This window comes from Parus major, chromosome 7 (genome assembly GCF_001522545.3).
Source record: "Parus major isolate Abel chromosome 7, Parus_major1.1, whole genome shotgun sequence".
NCBI classification, from domain to species: domain Eukaryota; kingdom Metazoa; phylum Chordata; class Aves; order Passeriformes; family Paridae; genus Parus; species Parus major.
In genome coordinates this window covers 9,991,517-10,014,085 of record NC_031776.1, presented here as the reverse complement: position 1 = coordinate 10,014,085, position 22,569 = coordinate 9,991,517, and the positions used below count along the sequence as shown (strand labels likewise).

The window sequence follows — 22,569 nt, the reverse complement described above, 5'->3', positions numbered from 1 at the left end:
CTACCAAAAATATTTTTAAAACATCACTCGAGACTGCAATTAATTGTGAAAGACTTGTTAAAATTGCTTTCCCTCCTATTTCCCTAGCCACTAGCAATACTTCCTTAGTTTTCTGCCTTCTGTTCTTGAAGGGACCTCAGCTGCCTGGAATTTGAATGGGAAAGGAGCCCCAAGGCAAGGAAATGTTGGGTCCGAGCACTGAGCCTTCCACCCTGCTGCCTCAGGCCCAGACATCAGATGTGCACCAGCTTCCCCAACAGCCTCTGGGGATCTGCTTTCAGACACCAAAACCCCAGCTCCTAAACCCTGTGCAGCCTGGATCTCCCTTCCCTAGCCCAGCAGCTGCTTCCTCTCAGCTGCACTTCATCTGCTGTGTCATTCAGACCCCCACTGGGTCATATTCCTCTGCAAATCCTACCTATAAGCCCTGCTCTAGCAGGGCCCTCCATCCACCCATCTGTGTGCTTTGATGCTCTGCACTGTCTGAACAGGACCTTGTGTAGTTCCCCAAGCCACAGAGCATCAGTTTTGGTGCTCCTAAGCATCTCCACTCTTCATTTGCATTTCTGCATAGATGCTTTCAGCAAATTATTCAGTATGAATGTTTCTACAAAATTGCTGCTGTCATCCACTCACTTCATTTAATAACATCCAAAATATTTCCAAAGCCCCAGGCCCCTAACTACTGAATTTAAAGGCATGGGATCTACTGGGAAGAACAAAATTAAGACCTCTAAACTTCTTATGACAAAGATTTCTCATTAAACTAGTACAGAGGCTTCCACTGACAAGAATAATTACTCTTGCCATTTATTTAGTACTTATTATGAGAATGGGTCTCCAAGAAACAGGAAGAAAGTCAACAAAGCAAGTGCCTCAGGTCAGCTACTTTTTTAATTACAGTTTTATGCTAAAATATTCTGTTCCTGCATTAACATACTGTGTTTTAATACACAGCTTTGCCTACGAAAATCTTCAGGCAGAAGATGCTAATGAATACAAATAAATGTAGCAGATTACTCCATGGGTTTTAGAAGAGCCTCTTCTTTTTTATTTCCTTATGTTTACAGGAGCAAAATTTAGATTTAAGATTGATGATTAATTAGGATTATTTTTCTCATATAGTTAGGTGTATTAATGGCCTTGGAATCTGCAGTGATTCATTCCTTGACAGAGGTTCCTCAGGGCCAGACCTGGAAATTTCATCAGAGCAGCCTATCTGATTTATCTACAGGTCTGACCTTTTGTCTTAACTAGGGAGACACAAATGTTATGGAAATACTTTATTTTCTGAAATAAAATATAGATATTTATTTTTAGTTCCAAGATGCCCATGTCTTTTGATCAAAGTAAGTCAGGGAATTAATCAGCCATTTTTCAGGTATTCAGGTGGGAAGAAAACTGACCTCATGGACAAACAACAAAAGTTTCCTTTTAACACTCAGTCTTAACCCCTCAGGGATTTTGGTGGTGATTAGATTATCCTCTGTGTCATCTTTACCTGCTTCTATTTTTGATGGATACTTCTGGTTTTGTACTTAGAGGTATGTAAGGAACATCAGAATTGTACAATGTTACTTCATGTGAGAGTAGAACTTCCCCCCTATCTTTCAATAAACTGAAGAGAATTCAAGCCTAATCCACAGACTAATTGCCTACAATTAACAAGATTTACGCAATATTGACTCTGATGGGATTACTTTAACTGGCACTAACAATGTCCTCCATCTAATGTATAATACACACAAAGCCCACAAAATTGCAATTGCTAACTGAGCTTAGAGCTGAAAAGACTATCTTTCTCCAAGATGCCTTGCCTAGGTAACAGGACAGTAACTGGCCTAGGACTGCCCTTTACCCTCAGTCACCTGTACCGATGAAACTGAATTTATAGTGGCCGTGAAAGATGGAAAAAAAAAAGGATGATATTTACTAAAAAAGAGAAATCTGTATCAATGTGAAAATGAGGAACTAACTCCTAGATTTTCCACTCCAAGATCTTTCCTACCTGAGACACCCAAGCTCTTCACAAAGCACTCTTCCTAGAAAAAAACACGATCAGTTTGCATGCAATGTGAAAGTACAAAAAGGAAATGCCCCCTTACATGGGAAACCTTGTGTTTCCAAGGCAAGACACTTTTTTCAAAGTGACTCACAACTAGGGTTTCCTTCAGTTGTTTGATTATCCCCTGTAAGGTGATCTAACAGGATGACTCCATCTCCCTCCTGCTCCTGAGCCTCCATAATATCACATAAAATACCTCAAGACCTCAAGTACAAGACCACATCCATATGCACCACTGCTCTGAAATCATTAAGGACCAAGGAGGCATATCTGTGTGCTGGCCTGACTGCATGCTAGCATTTTCTAAATGTTTCTAAAGGAGGGATTCAGAACACCAGTCTAAGCACACTCCCAAAATAGGAGAAGCTCTCCTGTTGAACACATCATCCTCGTCAGAGAGACTGGATACATAAACAGTAGGATCACTATGCCATCAGCAGTTGTGGGAAAACTCCACCCCATTCACCCTGACCTTTGACTGCTCAAACTTCTGCTGTTTAAATCAAAGAGCTAACAGAAATAAATAAGTGGGATTAAAAAAAAATGAGTAAACACGCTCTCCACCTCATCCCACCCTCTTTGTCAAAACTACAGGCCATAAATTGCTCATCTAAAGTTAGGAACCAGGGCAGTAATAAGAGTAGATAGCAAACCCGCACACAAAGGTCAAGTTCATCAATTATTATTTGTCTGAAATTAAGTTACCTGAAGGCTCTCTAAAGCATTGACAGACTTCCAGGATTCTGATGAAGAGGATAAAAAAGGCAAAAACCATCACCTACCCAAAGACACCAAAAACCTGTAAAGACCTGCAGAGCTCCTGTGAAAGGATGTGAAATTCAGTAATAATCATGACAATAAACTCTAAGTGTGATTAAGAGCTATTTCTCAAAAAAACAATTTGGATTTTCACCAGTTTGATTCTAAACTTTCTCCTGAACCTAGTACTAAGTTATCAGTAATAGACAGCTTAGTCTGTCCTCACAAATAGACTGTAATAAATAGTCCTAAAAGCTCTCTGCTCTGGAAACTCTATATGATCCAGTTAAATGGCCAACTGATCACCTGATTTTTTTGTTTTCTAAGAGAAACTAGTTAGCTCTTCAAGGTATTTTTTTGGAGGATGCTTCTGGGTATTTCAGTTACACAAATCCTGGTCTCTGAAATAAGGCTTTACTATACTTGTGGTGGGAAAATATACCTTTAAACAAAAAGTAAAGAAGTCAGAGAGTCACTAATGGCACTCAAAGCACTGTGTAGAAGGTTGAAAAATGACAGTGTAATTTTTCTATATAATGAAGTAAGCCAGAGCAGGGAATATTTATATAAACCATCCGAAAAAACACAAAGTCAAAGCCTGGATCAGGGCTGCAACTGGAACTCATACACATGTGAGGCTCAGCCCACTTGATCAGATCTGTATCAAGGCTTGAACACACAGTACCAGCACATGATTAGAACAGGTACCAATGATCACTGGAAGCCAGGGCTCATCATTGGCACACAAAGCTTTCTTATGTAAATCTCAGCCATGTTCTGGCCATCCTCAGAGAGTATCCTTGGACTGCCCATTCTACAGATTTTATCAACTTTTCTCACAGCCCCTGCTATCACACGAAATTAAGGAGCTAAACTCCCTCTAATCTTTCTTGGCAAGACCTGTAGGATCTAAGTATCAGACAGATACCCACTGTGACAACTCACATGTCAACAAAGAAAAGGTTGCCTTACAAAGTTCATCCAGACTTACAGCTCATGGCACAAAGCAGGCACCTCTGCACAGGGGCTGCACAGCCAAAACACCTTACTGATGTGGGCAGCTGTGGGGATGCTGCCAGTCAAACTTGGGCTAACACACAGCTCAGAAGATGGCAAGAGCAGACATTACTGCTGTGAGATCAACCTTGGGTAGCCTCTTCAAGGCAAAATTCCTACTAATTCAGGGATTTTTGTGCACATGGAGAACAAAGACCAGATCCAAAATTTAACACAAGCACAGTTAAAAGCTGAGCTATACACATAATGGAATAAGTAGAAAACTTAAGACCGACCAAAAGTACAACATGGACACATACATGAGAAACAGCTTCAGAAAACAGTGTCCAACAATTCTCCAAATACCAAAACAATCCCACTGGCACGTCTGCAAAGCCAGCAAGTTGTCACTAACCAGCAGCTTAACTCAAGCACAAGTTCCACGCAGAAGCCTCAGCACTACCATACTTCACAGAGAGCAAGGACTAAGGGAGCTCAGATACAGGAAAGAAGAGTGTCCTGGGGAACAGTGAGTAATATCTGTATTTACAGCAGGCTTTCCTCAACTCCCCACGATTGTCACAGCACTGGTTATGGGCACTGGACTGTCACCAAGACCTATAATAATAACCATGGTCAGCTTCTCATGAAAGACCCTGCAAAATGGGTACTGCAAGGGCAGGAAGACTGAGTGAAGACAATAGCTTAACTATTCTGGGATGCTGAAGAATCCCCACTGGAGAAGCTCAAGAGGAGGCAAGACTATAATGGCTTGTCTGATTTCCTCTTTCGCTCCATTACTAAAGAACTCTTTCAAGTACTATTGTGTAAGGCTGGAAGGAGATACAAAAGAATGCCTGGAGCAGATCTTCAGGAAACCTGAACCAAAATGATTTGCTGTTTAAAAAATGCTTTGTTGTGTACTTGCTTTTTTCATTTTCTTTTTTAAAAGACTACGAAATTTATTCAATTTTACCTTGGAGAAGATTTACCTTTGCTGTCGAAATGACAAATTAGAGCAAAAGAAAAAATCAGCAGCACATAAAGACTCCATCTGGAAATGCTTTTTGGAAATGAAAAGCACACAATGCAAGAAGGGTTTCTTTTCTGGCATGATACCATGCTGAAGTTACTACTTTTCCCTTCTTTTAATAAGTAGGGCCATGAAGCCAAGGTTGAAAAGCTTCCAAGAACACAAGAGGCTATAATGAGGCTACCACTTCACAGAGCTTTCTGCCATTGTTGTTAGAGTTTCATCCAACTGTGTTCCACAATTTCAAGTAGCTATCCCTTTATGCAATAAGCAACATCTACAGTGAGAAACAGATTCCTGTATGACACAAATACATAGACACAATGTCTCCATATAAGCCTACAGAAGACAGCAGCTGATAAAGGTTTTTCATGGATACCATTCTCCCTGAGGAAAAAGCCCCTTCACTAAGGACACCCCAAGTGCCAGATCTACTACCAGCTGGAAGGAGGCTTGTAGTTTGTCAGGGACTGACCTAGCTCATTGGATGTAATACATCCAACCACTACCACTCCCAAATATTCTGTTAACTTCAAGTGCTTGGGTTGCTCACAGGCTCTAATACTTCTTAGCCTGCAAAGGCACCTTGGACATGGATTGAACTCATCTTGCAGGGAATATAAATCTGAGAAAGATGGAAAGACACTTTTTCTGTCTTCAAGCAGAAGTAGTAGCAGAAAGGTCTGGAAAAAGGGGAACTAGGCTGCAGCATTCCCAGGAGAACTCCAGTGTAAAAATCCTCTTTCTGTTACATCCTTAAAGGATGTTATCTGAACAACCTTTGAATGCATCTGAGATAAAAATTAAGAGAATAAAAGAATGCCAGTAGCAACTCAGGAGGAAAAGCCAAATAAGTTTAGAAAGACCTGACTAAGGAAAAATATGCCCAGCTGGTCTCCTCTTCATTACACCGACAAATACTTGATTGGCACTGCTCTTTGAGTGGGTAATTTTCACTGCCAAAATCATGGAAAAGCTAAAACAATATTTGATTAATACTAAAAAGATGATTAGCATTACCTATTTCCAACATTATGGAAAACAGAGCCTGACAGACTAACCTGATATTTATGCTTTTATGATATTAAAAGTTCGGTTGATACTCATGAAGTCATTGTAATAGACTCTAATGTATTATGGTTTCTGCCATGTATTTGACTTGGTAGTAAATAACATTTTGATTAAGAAGATACAGCAATAAAAATAAACTCAGAAGACATTAAATGGACCAAACACAAGATAAATTTTAACTTTCAAATGCAATAGTAAATGGGAAACACTTATCATGAAGAAATGCTTCAAATGGGATCCTGCAGGGACCCATTCTTTAGTCCAGTGCTATTTAGCATTTTTAGAGTGACCTGGAAGAAAGCATAAAATCAATACACATGGAGTCTGGAGATGATAAAAAGCCAAGTTTCAACAGTGATGAATAACAGAATGTGAGTCAGCAGTCAAAAGACTGCTTGACAGGCAATACATAAAAAATTAAGTATTTTCCAAATAAGGAGCAAAATACAAGGTCATAATTCTAAAAACACAAGGGCCACCCTTTATTTACAGGACTCTGATGCAAGAGAATAATTTTGGGTAAAAAAAGCCAACTTTGTCATCGCAGATGATCAGCACAGAACATAACAAAAAGATCACACACAATATACTTGGTTGTATAAACATAGTATCTACTCAGGATAAAAATTTCTAATATCATTCTATTTGTGCATCATGCGATACTCTCCGTTTAGAAATTACCTTGAAAATTAGAAAGTTCACAAGTACCACAAGAATCAGGAATATTTTGGAAAACGCATTCAAGTAAGGGATTACAAATTCTTTTAGTTTAATACATATATTGTCTGTATTAATAATTATTATATTAGTATTAATAAAAACGTGTATTACTATAAGGAAAAGCTTAACAGACACCCCATGCCCTAATTAAGGGGTATCTGGGCACTTCTATTCAAAATGTAATGCTTTCAATTGAGTAGCTTAATTAAATCCTTAATCAAAATATTTTAAGAAGTCTTTCAAATTATATTTCTGTAAAATTTTCCCCTAGAAAATCAAAATGTGGATTAATGTCACAGATTTTTGATTACAGAATATTCTGAGCTGGAAGGGATCCACAGGGATCATTGATTATGAAGATGATTATATAAAGATTATCTGAAGATCAGTTCTATCTGGTGGTACATTCTTTTAAATCCTGGAAATAAACACATTCAAAATCAAACCAAGACTTTAAACAAGAAAAGCAAAACTGACAATGGTCTCAATCTCCCAAGGATAGCTGAAGATCTTCAGCATTTTTTTCATCAGTACCTGACTCCTTCCAAAACGATGTCTCATGAGATGAAAAATTATTTCATTTAAGCTCTATTTAATGGAGAGCAGATGAGACTTCAGTGTTATTTTTTGGCCTGATTATTTAGGTATTAACTCAAAAATTAAATCCTATGTTTTCTCCCAAAAAAATGGTTGAATGGGACTGTGCCTTCCGGTCTGGTATCATGGCACTAGAGATTACCAAACACTGGGGGCCCAAAATAGGGTGACCAATTTAATTTCGTTCTGAATCCTACAGCAGTCCTCCAGGAATAAAATGTGTAATCCAATAAGCCACACAAATCTCAAGAGGCTAATCACATTATTTTAAACCCTTTTTAATCAACTTAAATTATTTCTTCATTAATCACATTTACGCCAATTCAGATCAGCCCCTATACCTAAAATTAGCAATGAAGTTACAAAAATCAATAAAATTAGGTAATGAAACTAGTTTAACAGGATTTTTTTTTAAATTCCAATTGTCAGTCATAATTGAATTATTAAATAGGTTGAGATAAAATACATAAAGCAGAATATGAAGTATATGGGCAAGACAGGGCAGTGTTTTATCTGACCTATGATAAAGGGGTGAAATTTTGCTTTGTGCTATCTAAAGGCCCTCATTTTCACTGCTAAAGGAGTTGGCAGGGCTGAGAACAACATACAAGTGAAACAATGATTTCAGTGGTGCACTTAGCAACGGTATGACAAATTAAGCATCTCCCTTACAAGCAAAATACAGATTTCTCCATTAGTAGAAAGGAAAGAAGTATTCAAGAAACAGCTGTGCTAGCCTCATTAAATCTTATTATGTGACTCCCATCAGTAGGCATATTCCACATTTTTACCAATGCAGACACAGACTGTTTTTATTACTCATCAAAATAAGCAGTAAATTAGGAAGGTTACAAGCACCTTGATAAGCTGCAAACTGCAGCATCATAAACATCCAATTTATTTAAAGAATAATTAATTTGTTATGGAGATGTGCTACAGTTTTTAATCGCATTCCTTCAAAATTATCCACTTTGAAGGGCAAAATTCTCCTATTTCCTAGAGCCCATATCTTAGGGAGAAAAAAGCCCAGTTGCTCACTGGGTTTTGTTTTGGTTTTTTTTTTTTAATGAGTAAAGGAATGTAATTATAATGTAGTTTTATCCTGGTCATATAAATATATATTTGCTAAATAATAATAAATCTTTTATCTTAGAATTAAACAATGTGCATGCCTGGGTATTACAAATCCTTGGGTTTTATACATGCATTTTTACAGTATATCACCCACCTGGTGTAATTGCCTCCATTCAGTTAATATTTAAGTGTTATGATTTAGTGGCTATAGGGGTTTCAGAAAAAATTTGAACTCTAACCACAGTATAACTACACTTCAGCTGCAACGTAACTTAGCACTTACGTGGAGAAAGTAACAGCTCAAATCTCCAATAGTTTCGGACATTTGCAACATTTAGAAAATGTTGAGCAAGAAGAAAAATGTTAGATTTGCAGCCAGAAGAGTGGGAACCTCCTTCTAGTTCCCCTCCTCCTAGTGGCTTCTAGTTCAGCTCAGAAACCCAGGTAGACCCTGAGGAAACACTATCTGCTCTGGATTTGTCTCGCGGTTTCCACAAGACTCAAAAACGTTTCTGACACACAAACCTCAGCACTTTGGGAGAAAAGGCAGCTTCTGCCAGGGTCTTCATCCAACCTCTCACCTGGGGAGGACACATGGCAGAAAAGGAGGTCTAGCAGTGGGGACAGGAGCAGCTGGGCCAGGGGTTTGGGGGAGCTTTTTGTGTTAAGAGGTCCAAATTTGGCATTTGCTTTCTCGAGGACAGAACGACACAGGCCCCATTGCTAAACCACAAGTTTCCCTCATCTTGCACAGTTGTCATTAGCACAGCTGTCATTAACACCAACAGCTCTGCCCAGAACAATCTGAGAGGGTGCCAAGGACCAATAAATACTGGCCACATTTAGTTTTGCAAGTGTGAACAAGTGGTAGCAGAACAGTGACATTAGTGAGCACTGGGAACCACTTTTGTATGGACAAAAATCACCTGTTGCTCATTTTAAGCTTTAATCTTACAAACTGTTATACACATTTAGTCCCCAAGTTCACACTGTTTATTTGTTAATATTCTATTTAGATTAAAATAGGCACGACTGTGCATTTGTTCGTCCAACAGCTCCTCAACTCCTTTTTAAACCACAGTGCTCTACCTTTTCGAGACTTTTAAAGGTAATTCCTCCCACCAGGGAAACAGATTCTAAATTTAATGGTGTGTTTTTTACATAAGTGGATACAGTGAAAAGACAAACGTTGAGAAAAAGTTGGTTTCTTCTTGAAATATTAACTCACTCCCTTCTTCTTTCTTGTTATTTTTTATCAGTTCCTTTGGTTGGATGGATGAACAATGAATGCTCCTGAACACTTTTCCCCTTTATTCACCTTGGCTGCAGGCTTTGCTAGCTCTTGGAAAGAAGAGGCCAAAGGTAAGCAGGAAAGCACCCTGGCAGAATCCAGCAGCAGTGAGTGCCCCAGACCCAGGGGAGCACACACCCATTCTCAGGCTGGACTGCTCCAAACCCAGCCTGCTGGGAGAAGCCGCTGTCTGAGCTCCAGTTTTACACATGACACTAGTTTTTGGTTGCCTAAGGAAAAATAATATTGCTGTAAATACACCGCTTAAGATTATTTTTTTTAAGTGTCTGACTTTAAATAGAAGACTAAAAAGGACAAAAATTCAAAAATTACAGAAAATTACAGAAATAATTTGCTTTGCTTGTCAGCTTTCCATTTCAAAGCTCTTGATGAAATTTCTCGTCTTAACCCTAAAGCAAAGCTTTATGCAATGAAGAGCCAACATATTTTATATCTGTTTAATTATTATAATGAAGACTTTGGTAATGCATTTAGAAGAACTACAGTCTAATCAGGGCTGTAACCAGAGAACTGCTTTGTTATTCCCAGGAGAATTTGTCTGTCTTAATTAAGTCTCCTCTCTCAGACACAGAACACAGAGGCCCTTTCATGTGAACTACCTTATGTAATTGCAGAACAGCCCTACTTGCTGCATACAGCATGCATTGTTTGCAGTGCAGTTTCTAACACTATCATCGTGCATCCTAAAGCAAAAATATAGAAAACAGTCTAGACAATGTCCTTGGATATGGTAAATGCTGCACATGCTTCTGTCTTGTAGTTCAGCAGCAGAGGCTGCAGTAAAATATGAACGCACTAATGCTCACATTGATCCCAATCACACTGAATTCCCTTATTTCACAAAAGGAAAATGTTCTTTACTTAGCTCAATTTAATGAATGCAGAACCTAGCCCACAGGAGCAATGTACAAGATTTGTAGAAATCCCATTCTTAACTGTACCATATTTTCTGGATATACTATTTTAAGGCATGTTTGGAGTCAGAAGATGAGTACAAAACACTGTAACAGTATCAGGTATTTTACAGATAACACAGATTAACAAAAATTACATCTTTTTAAACTACCACAGACACTAAACTCCATACCTTATTAATTTCAGTGGGTTTTGTCTCTGCTCTTTTCTCACCTTGAATCAATATTGAAGCTTATTAAAAATATGTTCCTCCTTATGCCTATACATAAGGCAAATCAATCCCTTTTTCTTCCCCATAGGGTGTTTTCATCTGGGATCATTAGTAAGAGAAAAATATTCAACTCCTTGTATGCAGTAAAGTGGCAAATGTGTTTTTTAATTATGTACTTTTGGAAACAATACATTTCTAACTCATTTTCCAAAGGCAAAAATTTCATTGAATTCCTCAGCTACTAGGTAAATTGAGGCACATCAAATACTCTATAATTGCTAAATTGCTCTGTTGATCAAAGCACACTCTTGTAGCTCAGCAAACTGAAATAGCATTACTGCCCTCATGAAAAATGAATGCTCTACTCTGCAACCATTTGCTGGTATTTTAAAACTCAAACACTGGTTTCAGAGTTCCATGTGAAATGTGGTAATTCAACAAGCACTGCACTGTGCACCATCACACCAAGCCAGATTTTGGTTGTTAAATTGGCATAACCCAACTTCAATCTGTGGTTCCTTCCTAAACTCTCACAGAAAACTGTTTTCTCCTATCAGGAACAACATGCCCCAGAATAAACTCATGTGCAACACTGGGAAAGTGTATGAAACTATGGAAACTGGACCATCCAGAAAGCACACAAAATACTAAATTACAAAGGACAAATTTTGATCTGAATGTATCCTTTGATTTCAGGGTCAGCATGGCTATCAGAAGTGGAATAAGTGATGTAACTAAACCTGTGAAGAATTTAAGGGTAGAACACTTGTAGAGTATTAGCTGAGCTGGGCTGTTACCTTGCGCAGTTTAGAGTTTACTTTTGGTGACACACTCATTCTTTATGCTAAGCTTGAAGCATCCTCCTTCTCTGCTGCCTGAAAACACAGGGCTTGAAATCGAATTCTGAAATCTCATAGGCAAATATACAAGACTACGTACGAAGCAGGTTTTCCTTGCATCCTATTTCAGAAAAACTCAAGTACAGATGTCCCATACATTATACACAGAATGAGAGGTACTTACTGGTATCAGCCACTGAAGCTACAGATCTGACTCCAGAGTAATAGCTACATAAGCGCGAGTTCCATTACTTTGTTTTGCATCATCATTGCACTCATCTGATGATATATCCCCAGCACTTGCTGAGTCAACGAAGCGTTTAAACACAGATCTACTGTATTCAGTGAACTTAAGAGATATTTTAGTGCTTGCTAATCTCTGAGGCACCCACCATCATGCAGGAAACAGAAGGCAGACAGGCTGTGAATGCTGCTGACATGTTGTAATACCGAGCCACAAAACCACCCCTCTGTTTTCAGAAACTGCTCAAGCTCTGTATCAAACCTACATGTTTTGTGAATCATATCTTCATGGTAGGAATGTAGCAGCATGCAGCAGAAATAAGTCAAACAGCTGTCTTGGTAAAATAAAATGTTTCTTTGCGAGTGCAGAAAAGACACCACACATCACTCCCGAGTGTTTTTTTAACATGATTGCTTGGAATATCTTCCAGAAAAAAGTCAGACTACATACCTGAAAAACAACCCTTTTCATTTCTGACCATAAACAATCTGAGGGCAGGTAGGAGACATGGACTTGAAGCCTCTTAATCTAAACTATACCGCTTTCACCGTAAGTTTCCCAATATTTAGGGTCTAATAAATGGCTCAGTTTGGATAATACCATATACTGTTTTTTTAAAGGTTTCATTTTAATTATTTTCCTTCTTGTATTTGAGAGCTCTTATTCGTGTAATATCAGAAAATATACACAAAAGTGCCCCACTACCTTCTGCCATTTACTTTTTATAGACTTTTACAGTGCCAACATGAAAAAATGTTCATTTCAGCAGACCTTGCGTAGAGCTGTTCCTGCACAAACCCAAAACCAGGTTCCGAAGCAGTCCATATGCACAGCCTCACCAAGAAAATTACATGCTGCCCATAGCTAAATTAGAATTTTCAGAGATAGAAAACGTTTCTTAAATTGATTAGATGCAGGTGTTGATTCTACAGGGGAAAAAGGTACTTAAGGCCTGGAAAATCATCTTGTGTTTTCTATTTAAGCCTTTGCAAACAGACAATGTTTGGCAATTAGATGTATTTTAAATACACATCCTGGACATGTTTATCTTCCATTTGTGACTAGCACAAGGAATTGAGAGTAAAGCTGTGCTAAGTCCTGTGGCTTGACACATGAGCACACAGGCACACACAACCACCAGCGTGCAGCTGTGTAAGAACACATCGGACACTGACACACAGCTAAGACAAAGCCATGAAGGGATTCCACCAACACCTTTCTAAATGCAACCTGCAAATAATAATAAAAACACTTGGTATGTTCTGAGGCGTTGCAAGAGCAAACATTTTCTCCACACAAATCTCTCCTTGAAGCCTAGAGGGCAATCATGTCTTGCAGGGATGATTACACAGCATCCAGAAGGACACAGAGAAGCAGAACAAGGGAAGAACTCCATCAGGGAGAAACTGGGAAAACCAGCACAAAGCTTCTCTCTCTGTAATTATCTTGGTAGAATAATGGCAGAATTATACAAAAAGAGAAACTAGAGCCCCTTCCAGCAACCACTGCTGCTGCCTGGATTAATCAGACAGAGCTGTTCTGAAACTGATACATGAATTGACATTAGTTCAGTCTGCATGTATAATACCAATTCAATCTCATTTTTCATACCAAATTATCTTAGATTTTAATTAAAATCTTTTAACTGAAAATTAGTATGTCAGTGGTGATGCACAGATGCTGCTGAATGGATTTATCTTCTCCCTAATGCAAAGAAAAGAAAACAATAAGAAGAAACACCTAAGAGCAAGAGTTTCAAGCAATAGTCTGCTCAGCCAATAGCAGGGACTGGCACCAGTGAATTAAGTTTCAGGGGTCTATTTTCTTTCTTAACTCACCTTTCACTGCCAGTAAACATGCCAGCAGGATCAGTGACTGCCCAGCTGAACACTATTAGTCAAACAGCAGGAAAACAAAAGCAAATAGGTCCTAAATGCAGTATAGCAGTAATAATACATGACTCAGGAAACTCCCAACAGCTTTTTCACTCACTAGGTAAAAAATGGCCCCTTAGCAAAAGAGAAGCCTTGAACTCCCCCAGCACCCCACACAAACACACAGTGTGTGCTCATCGACCTCAGCTTCCCCCAACATTTGGGTGGGACTCAAATGCAGTGGCTGAACACCACCTTCCAACTCTCCATAACCCTTCACCAGGGGAGAAGTGGTGACAGAGGAGCCGTGTGTGCAACACCCATTTTCCAGAACCACTACTCTAGTGAAACCTAACCCCATTTCTTCCCACTGTGAATTGCTTCAAATGGCTTGATACACCAGCATTCACCGATCAATAGCTCCCAGGGAGTGCTCCCCTAAAGTCCATTTTGGACCTACTCCTAACTTCACAAACTCACGATTTTAATCAGACTGTTTAACCTGCATCCAAGATCCACAGGATCACTGTCATGAAGTGAGACCTACAGCTCTTCTCTCCAAAGCTATGGTTTCTGATGTTTCCAGAGGTTCATCTGTTGGGTTTAAAGAAGTCAAAGTAATAAACTTTGCTCTCCTCAAACTAGTCACCAGCTTCAGCCTGAATTTCTAAGCTCACACGTTTTGGGCCCAGCACCATACACAACCAGGCTCTACTGATGCTGCTGGTCATTTGCTGAAGCACTTTCTTTGATTCCAGAAACAAAGCCCATTCCATGACTTAATTTGATTTTCTCGCTATGAAATAAATATGAGACAACGAAATGTTGCTTACAGTGTACTCTTTACAGTGATTGGGGAGCCTTTAAGGGGAGTGGGAACATAAACGAAATTAAGGAATGAGTCACAGAGTTCAAGTCAAAGAAAAAAAGGGAAAAAGACCAGTAAGAATAGCAATACAGAAAGAGGGTGAAAAAATTACAAACAAAGGACAGAAGTAATGAACAGGGGCCCATGTAGAAGTGGCTGTCAGGCAGCAGCAGCACACTTCAGAAGGGGACAAGCTAGAGCTTTTGACACCTTGCTCAGTTCAGCTTTCCTCATTAAAAAAAGCATCTGAAAAAGAAAACCTTGGTTCTCCTGGAAGCACATTTCCTTCTCAACAAATGTTACTGAGAGTTGCACTATTGACGTCAATAAAAGGAGGGTAGTTTAATCACTAGAGCTGGTTTTGGGTTGCTGATTTGATGATCTGCTGCTCAAGCTGCTAATGGTTTGAGGCTAATTTTGTGGTAATCTGACTGTAAGCATCCTTGCTGCTGAGGTATCTAACATCACTCTGCCTCTGTCAGGGAGCTGAAAATTATTTCTCTGCAATATTAAAACAGCTGAAAAAAGAAAATTAATATTACTAATGGGCAGCGCCAGCACTGATATTCAAAGAAAATATGGCACTTCCACAGAGCTGAATTGCACAGGGCAATTTGTACAGGAAATGCTCTTCTCCTTAACCGAGTCTTGCTGTTAAAACAGACCAGTCTGAAAAAAAGAAATAATAGAGGTCAGAATGGCAGAAGAGGCAGCCTGATCTTTTCAGCTGACTGCAGTGTACCAGCACACCCCCATGCAGCCCAGCACAGCAGTCTGGGGATGCAGAAGGCAACCAGCCGTTCTCATCCATATGATTAAAGGTCAAACTGAGCCATCCCTCCCATGGCAGCAGAGGCACGAGCTTCCAGTGCATGCCCAAAGGTAGAGACGGACCAGGGGCAGCCAGAGACACTCAACATGCCACCGCTTTACCAGCAGTGGCTCTGCCCTAGCTTGGCAACAACAACAAGCATTTTGTGCATGACTGTTCCAAGGGCTGTTTTCCTTCTGCGTGTCCTTTGCAGACCTGAGGCAGGTTGGCCAGCTGGGTAAACCCATCAGCCAGCACAGAGGCAGCAAATGCCTGAGACATGCAAGGCACTCCACACTCAGGTATGCACACGGTGACTCACAGCATCCATTTCAGTTGCCAAAACTGTTTAATAAATTACTAGTAGACATGAGGCTTGAAATTTCACAGGGCTGTTTAGACTGAGCGCTTATACAGCGACAAACTTCTGGCTTTGAAAAAGGCTGTTAAAACCTATCTTTGGTCGCTTACACATCCCCTCCTAGTGCGAGACCTGCCATCTGCCTACTGTGATTTGCCAGTTACGCTGCCGTACCCGCAGCCACTACGCTGCTAAAACACGCAGGCAAAACCCTCTCTTGGTCCTCTTACCCACACACTGCTTTTAGACACTTGCCTGAGAAGGAGCAAGTGGCTTAGGGTAGAGGTAAAGGCACTTGTCATTTATACCCTAAGCCCTACAGGGAGGCTTTTCCTCTCCAGAAGCAGTGAGAACCACCCTCAAAGTCCATGCAAGGAATCCCAGTGAGCTGACAGCACTCTACTGCCAGTGCATTGCACTGCCTGACAGCAGCCCCTCCATCACAACTGTACCCACCCCTACAACTCCACCGCCCTGCTTTTTGGACACTAAGCAATGAATTCCAAGAGCTAATAAACTTGTCAGCCCTCCCACAGACCATTCATTCGACCTTAGACACAGTCAAATCCTCCCCCTTTGCATCAGTTCACCTGCAAGATCAAAATCACTCACGTGATCTCCATTCCAGCTCCATCCCACAGCAACTGACCTGAGGGACCAGCACACGGAGCAGCAGCAGTTGTGTGTTCAAACAGGGGACTCATCCACCTGGCATACAGTAAATTCATGTCCCCTGTTCCTTCCTCACCTGCCTGAACCCAAATGCACACAGCACACTGTTTAAGAGACAGGTAATTTGAGTTAAATAGTAGACCTAGAACATTCCAGGAGCATTCCTGAAAACCAAACATTTGGATGAATTTTCTTCAAAAGCCAATTAACAAACATCCAGATCTGCTGTAACACTGCTGCTTTTCCCTTACCTTAGTAACTGTGGGAGGTTATTTATCTCATTCCCCTTGCAACATAAAAGCCATTTCTCCAGTCAAGCCTCTGCATTATAGATGGTTGTTTTTTCCTTTATCATGAGCCCACTGATAGTCTCCTTCATAGGGAGGCAAAGCAACCAGCTGAATGATGAAGGTGGCGGCAGAGAAGCAATCATGCTCGCGCAAGGGATCTCTCCCAGGGTTTTATGCTGTTTGCGACGGCCTGACTCCAGTGCCCTGCTGGCTGTATATCACTGTGATTACACTGACTAGGTTATTCTGATTTACAGCAGAGACAGAGAGGCAGGAAATTGGCCCAGCCAGCAATGATGTACTAATATCTACTCTTCTCCAGAAGCACAGTGTCTCAAAATACAAAAATGTTTAAACCACGTTTTTGATAAGCATGACAAGTCATGTTAAGTCATTACAATTTTATTAGAGGAAACATGTTCAAATGCATTGATTAAATTAAGAATAATGACTTGGACCTGAAGTTATAAATCTCTAACCTCATCAGCACTAATGACCTCCTGAAATAAAAGGGAGGAAGCCAGCATCCTCATGGCTGAGACAAAGAACGCACAGCACGCGACAACAGCTCTTTATCAGCCACACTACAATAGATAAAGAGAAGACAAAGACTGCGGAGAGCCAAATCACAACCTACATGTTAAAAATAGCTTCAGCTATTTCTAATTTTAAACCCTCTTTCAAACTACTTAATTCTTAAGCTCCAACAACATTGAAAAACTTACTGTAGTCAAAAAGCAGTCTATATAAAAGCAACATTACTCTGTACATATTCACAATAAAGCATATGGAGAAATATGGAATATGTTTGACCTATAATTGTCTTCCCAATGCAAATGGCTTCTAACATGCATATTCCAAAGTGTAAGTTGCATGCAAATATCTCACGCACCAAACTGCTGACTCTGAAGTACATGCAGCAAGGAGCTAGTCACAAGATGGCATTCACCTTCCCACTCTTCTCTTCCTCAAAGTCCCCCTCCTCCTTGATACTGACACTGATCTCCCTCCACAGTCTACTGAGACAAGAAAGAAAAGGGAAAGTATAGACTTCCATTGCATGTAGAGACTGAAGATAGATCCAACTGCCCCTTACCTTCCTGGTGCTGACAAAGTATTGTCATTGAACAGGCCTAACACGTAACATGTATTTCAAGTGGCCATTGTCAAGATTAGGGAGACCCGAGCTTGATAAAGAGTTAAGGAAAATGACAGTGCAATTTCTTAAATCTTCCCCTGGGTCCTGGAGGTGTCACGACTTGTTCTCATCCCTTATGTGATTGAGACAATCTCAGGGTCATGTGAAACCTTAATGTGACTCCAAATGCCTGCGCACACTCAGCAGAGCAGGTGGAAAGCAAAGCAAGGTCCTCACGTCCTGCTCCTAGGGTTGCTCCAAAACCTGACAAGTCTCCTCCCTGAGAAGTCTCTTCACACTGAAGGTACCGCCTCCTGATGTACACAACCAGCTTCAGTTCAGTTTAGCTTTTACCTAAACTGCTAGTTCACTAGTGTGTGCCTAATTGAGGCCTCCTATGTTGAATCCTCATTTTATCCTCCTCAACAGCAAACTTTATAAAGGATGTTTATCCATCTTCTTTTTTTCCCCCCTTACATGTTTAGCCCTTTCTCTCTCACTATGAAAATTGGAAGCAAGAGGGAAGACTGGAATGATGCATGCTATGTATGTCAAAATATTATATATGGGGAGAAGGCAAACTGGTCTTCCCTATATTCAACTATTATTAGCTCACATGTCTTCTGAAACACCAGCAAATATAAGAAACTGGTGATGGAAGAAGGATTGTTTTAACGAAGTTAGCACCTCAAAATTTTACCAGGTTAAGAAGAATAAAATCATAAATAAAATAAGAAGAATAAAGTCATAAATAAGATAAGAAGAATAAAGTCATAAATAAAATAAGAATAATAAAATAATAAATAAAATAATAAATAAAATAAGAATAAAATAGCAAATAATGCAATATTGTGGAAAACCAGCAGAATTATCTGTGTGATTTTCCTCATCTCCCCTCATTTATGCAGACTTTAGATTCATATACTTCTCTTTCTTGTAAGGACTACATCACAAGATAATGCATGATCACTTAATTTGTTCATTAAACTTCATCAGCATTGTTTTATCTGGCACATAAATAGAAAATACTGGTAATACATAGCTGTGCATTAACACTACTTTGCCTGTCTCACCATGAGCTCAAATCCAAGATAAGAGCCTCACCTCAGACAGGAAACAATTTGGTTTAACTTCCCTTCAAGACCCTAAAAACTCATCTTGCCCCTTCTCCCCTCCACCAATGTAGCCTACATAGTGGAAAACCAAATTTTAGAGCTTTAGATCTGAGCCTCTGGGACCTTGCTGGCTATAGACACATTCCTGATTGGTAGAAGCTAGAAAGATGCTCTTTGGTGCACCTTTGGAATTTCCAAGAACACAACACAGAAATAATCTCACTCACGAATCCAGAACAGGAGGCAATGATTCACCTTGCAGATTGTATGCAAATTTTGTCTAAGAGTGCCCACAACTAATTAGTAGAAGTGGATAACTATGATCAGATGTTTTTCCTTAAACTGAAATTCCAGATTTGAGGTATGAGTTTGCTTTTTTTTACCCTTCCCTTATTACAGGAATAAACTTTCTATGATTAGTCTGTCTCTGTCATTAAATATTTAGTGTGTGCAAACACTGATGAGTGTTTCTTTACCAAATTGTTCTGTTCTAACAATTGAGAACAACATTTTTACTACATTACACATAGGAAATATTTAGAACAAACAAAAAGAGAACATTGGCTACCGACATGCATTAAATATCTGATAGTAAAGTGAAAACAATACATGTGGTAGTGCAGCTGCACAACATTAGGATAATTGAGTCTGTTCTCCATCTCTCCAACCACTGAGTTGTGAGCCTTTTTTCAGTATTCAGTTATCTTTTTTCACTGTAAATAGACTTCATTTCCAAACTCTTCCCATCTTTATTTCTTCCCTTGAACTCACCTCTGAGAGACTTAATGAGGACAGAAAATTGATCAGCAAGTACATTTTATTCCTTATTTGAAAGCACATAATGTTTCTCACAAATCTTCTTCGTAGGAAGATGTGTCTGGAAGTACTTCTCTTCTATAAATATATTAAGAAAGATGAAAGAGAGAGACACAGCAAAACCCAATGACTTGGTTAGCACAGATGTGCTCTTGAGATACCAAGACTGCAATACCCCTTCCAGCTATGCACTGCCAGCCCAGATGGTTTTAGGATTATTTGAGAGATTTTGCTTACTTAGGTCACGAACCTCCAGTGCCCCAAGTAATTCACCTATGCTGAAACTTGGCTCCCTTTGAGCAGTATGAAGCTCAATCCTATTCTTCTCCTATTTTCTTCTTAAATCAAAAAATATTTTTATTAAAAACATAGTCACAAACAATGGTTGGTGTTCAAACACAAAGTTTCATCTGTTTATGGACCATTTTTTACATGTGGGAGTTTTGTCTCCCAGAGCTATCCAATTCAAAATTAATTTATAGCCCTGTCATCAGAAAAATAACAACCACAGCCTGACAAGACCTCAGCATGGGTGATGTAAACAACCTTCAGCAGAACACACTGGGGTGCAAGTTAGCTAACATGCAACTACAAGAGTAGTAGGAAATAAAACTAGCTAGTTACCCTTGAGAATACCAACACAGTATGCTCACAACATTTTCTTTTCCATTGTTGAGTGCTATAATTAGTGGTTAGTAAACAGTTGATGGCAGCAACCAGATGTTGCAATGGCATGTTGCACAGCACTGGAAGGTGTGTGAAAAAAAGAGGCAACAGTTGGCCTAAAGGATTGACTGTTAACATTGCTTGCATTATTCTAATTTCTAAAAAAAAAATCTTAGAAGAAAATTTAAGACACTCAGAAAATACACTGGCTCATCAGTCAGGCTATTAAAACAGAATAAGCGTGCTAATAATAATTAAAAATAAATACTGAGTTAACAATAAAGAGAATTACACAGAGCAATAACAATAAATTATATTGTTTGAGATAAAACCTAACAAGAGCAGTGATGTTCTTCTCTATATTATATATGTTGTGTGGTGGTGGGTTTAAGACATTTCCCATGTTATAAAAGAGTAATTTTAAAATTGAAGTGGAAAAAAGTTTGTGAAAAATTAAAGTATATTTAATTGCAAAATGGACTCAAGACTAGCATTAAATGAACTGACTTTATTAGTCTCCATTAATCTGCATTCTTCACCCTCGACAAAAACGGAAAGTGAGTGGGGAGCCGTTTCAAGTGCTGTTAAGCTTCCCACTGATGTGAGCAGTTTACTTTAAACAAAAAGTTCAAGGTTTCTATGGAAAGAGTAACAAACCCATCAGAATTTCAAGGGTGCGTTTTCCCATGAATCCCTCTCCATGCTCAGTGCTGTGGGAACACAGTGGCCTGCCTCAGTCATGGCTCCTGTGTTTAACATGACCATATGCAGCACTCTCCCCATTCTCCCCCAATTCATGCTAAATTTAACACTTGTACTACATTGTTCAAAATCTCCTTCGTAAATGGAAATTTTTATATTCATTTCCAAGATATGAAAACTAGGGGTTTAAAATCGTTAATCTGGCTATGATCATCAGCCTGCTGTTGACTTTGCATTTAAATCTTCTCATGCACCTGTTACATTATAGACTAAAATCAAGTTTCTTGAGCAAGCCAAGCGTGCCCAGAGTCAGTCTCTCAGGCAGACAAAGTTTTCCCCCGGCCACACAGGGAGGTCAAACAGCACAGCTTAGGCACACACTGTAAACAGATGGTCTGGGTCAAGGTCAACAAGGTGAATATTTCAAGGAAGGAGATCCAAGCCTCTTTCCCTGCCTGAAGGAGACAAGGGAAGGAGAAGGGAGCCTATGGACGCAGTGAGGCTAGGGAAGGGAAGGAAGGTCCTTGCTAGCTCATCATGCTGCACCTCTACAGGGATGAGGGAACAATTGCAGGAGGACACAGGAAGGTGAAAGGTAAACAAGGATGCACAGTTTCCTTTTATACAAATTAAATGCAGCCTACATGGGAAGCAGTTTCACCAGGCACACTGCCAGTGTGCAGTGAGGGGAAGCCCATGGCCCACACAAGGGCCTGTGGGATTGAACCTTCGGGAAACACGGGCACAGCTCCCACCCATCTGCTGTGGAGTGCACGGGCCTTTCCAAGAGCAGAAGGGGAAGCAGGAGCCCAGCCCCGGCACAGCGCAGCACTCGGGGAACAGCTGCTGCTGGCCTTCCCGGGGGCTGCATCCAGCTGCACACACCGAGACACCCTGCCCTCGGTTCTGCTCACAGGGAGATTTGCCAAGGGGAAGGCAGCTGGCAAAAGCCAGTAAATCCTTCAGCTCAAACTAGCAGAGATCCTGCTGTGCCCCTGCCAGCTCTGATGGTGGGTCGAATAAAGGGCTCTGCACTCCAGGTAGCTCATAAAAAAAGATTAAAGCTTCACAGTCAATGAGACAGTTTCCTACTATTTGCCCACTCAGGCAGAATGATTTTCCCTCCAGACTAATTTCTGCCTTCCTCCACTCAGTGGAGACACCAGGGTACACAGGTGGGAGACAGAGGAAAGACACATCAGAAGAGAGAGTGGCACAGCCGGGGAGGAGGCCCCGTGTTCCTCCTCACCACTTACTCTCCCAGCAGTGGACCGTTCCTATGGGATGAGTGTGCTTCCTGCTGTGGCAGCAACACAGACCCACATAAGCTGCAATGCAAATATAAGTAAGCCATTACAAAAATAATTTTAAAAGCATTTAGTTGTCACACAACTAAACAATCATTTCTGTGGCCTTTAGA

General features: G+C 40.1%; 1 protein-coding gene across 1 annotated transcript in view; it reads right to left on the bottom strand.

Annotated features, from left to right (window-relative positions):
• PLCL1 (phospholipase C like 1 (inactive)) overlaps positions 1–22,569 on the bottom strand; it is a 178,664-nt gene that overhangs the window by 40,634 nt on the left and 115,461 nt on the right. The window lies entirely within an intron of this gene.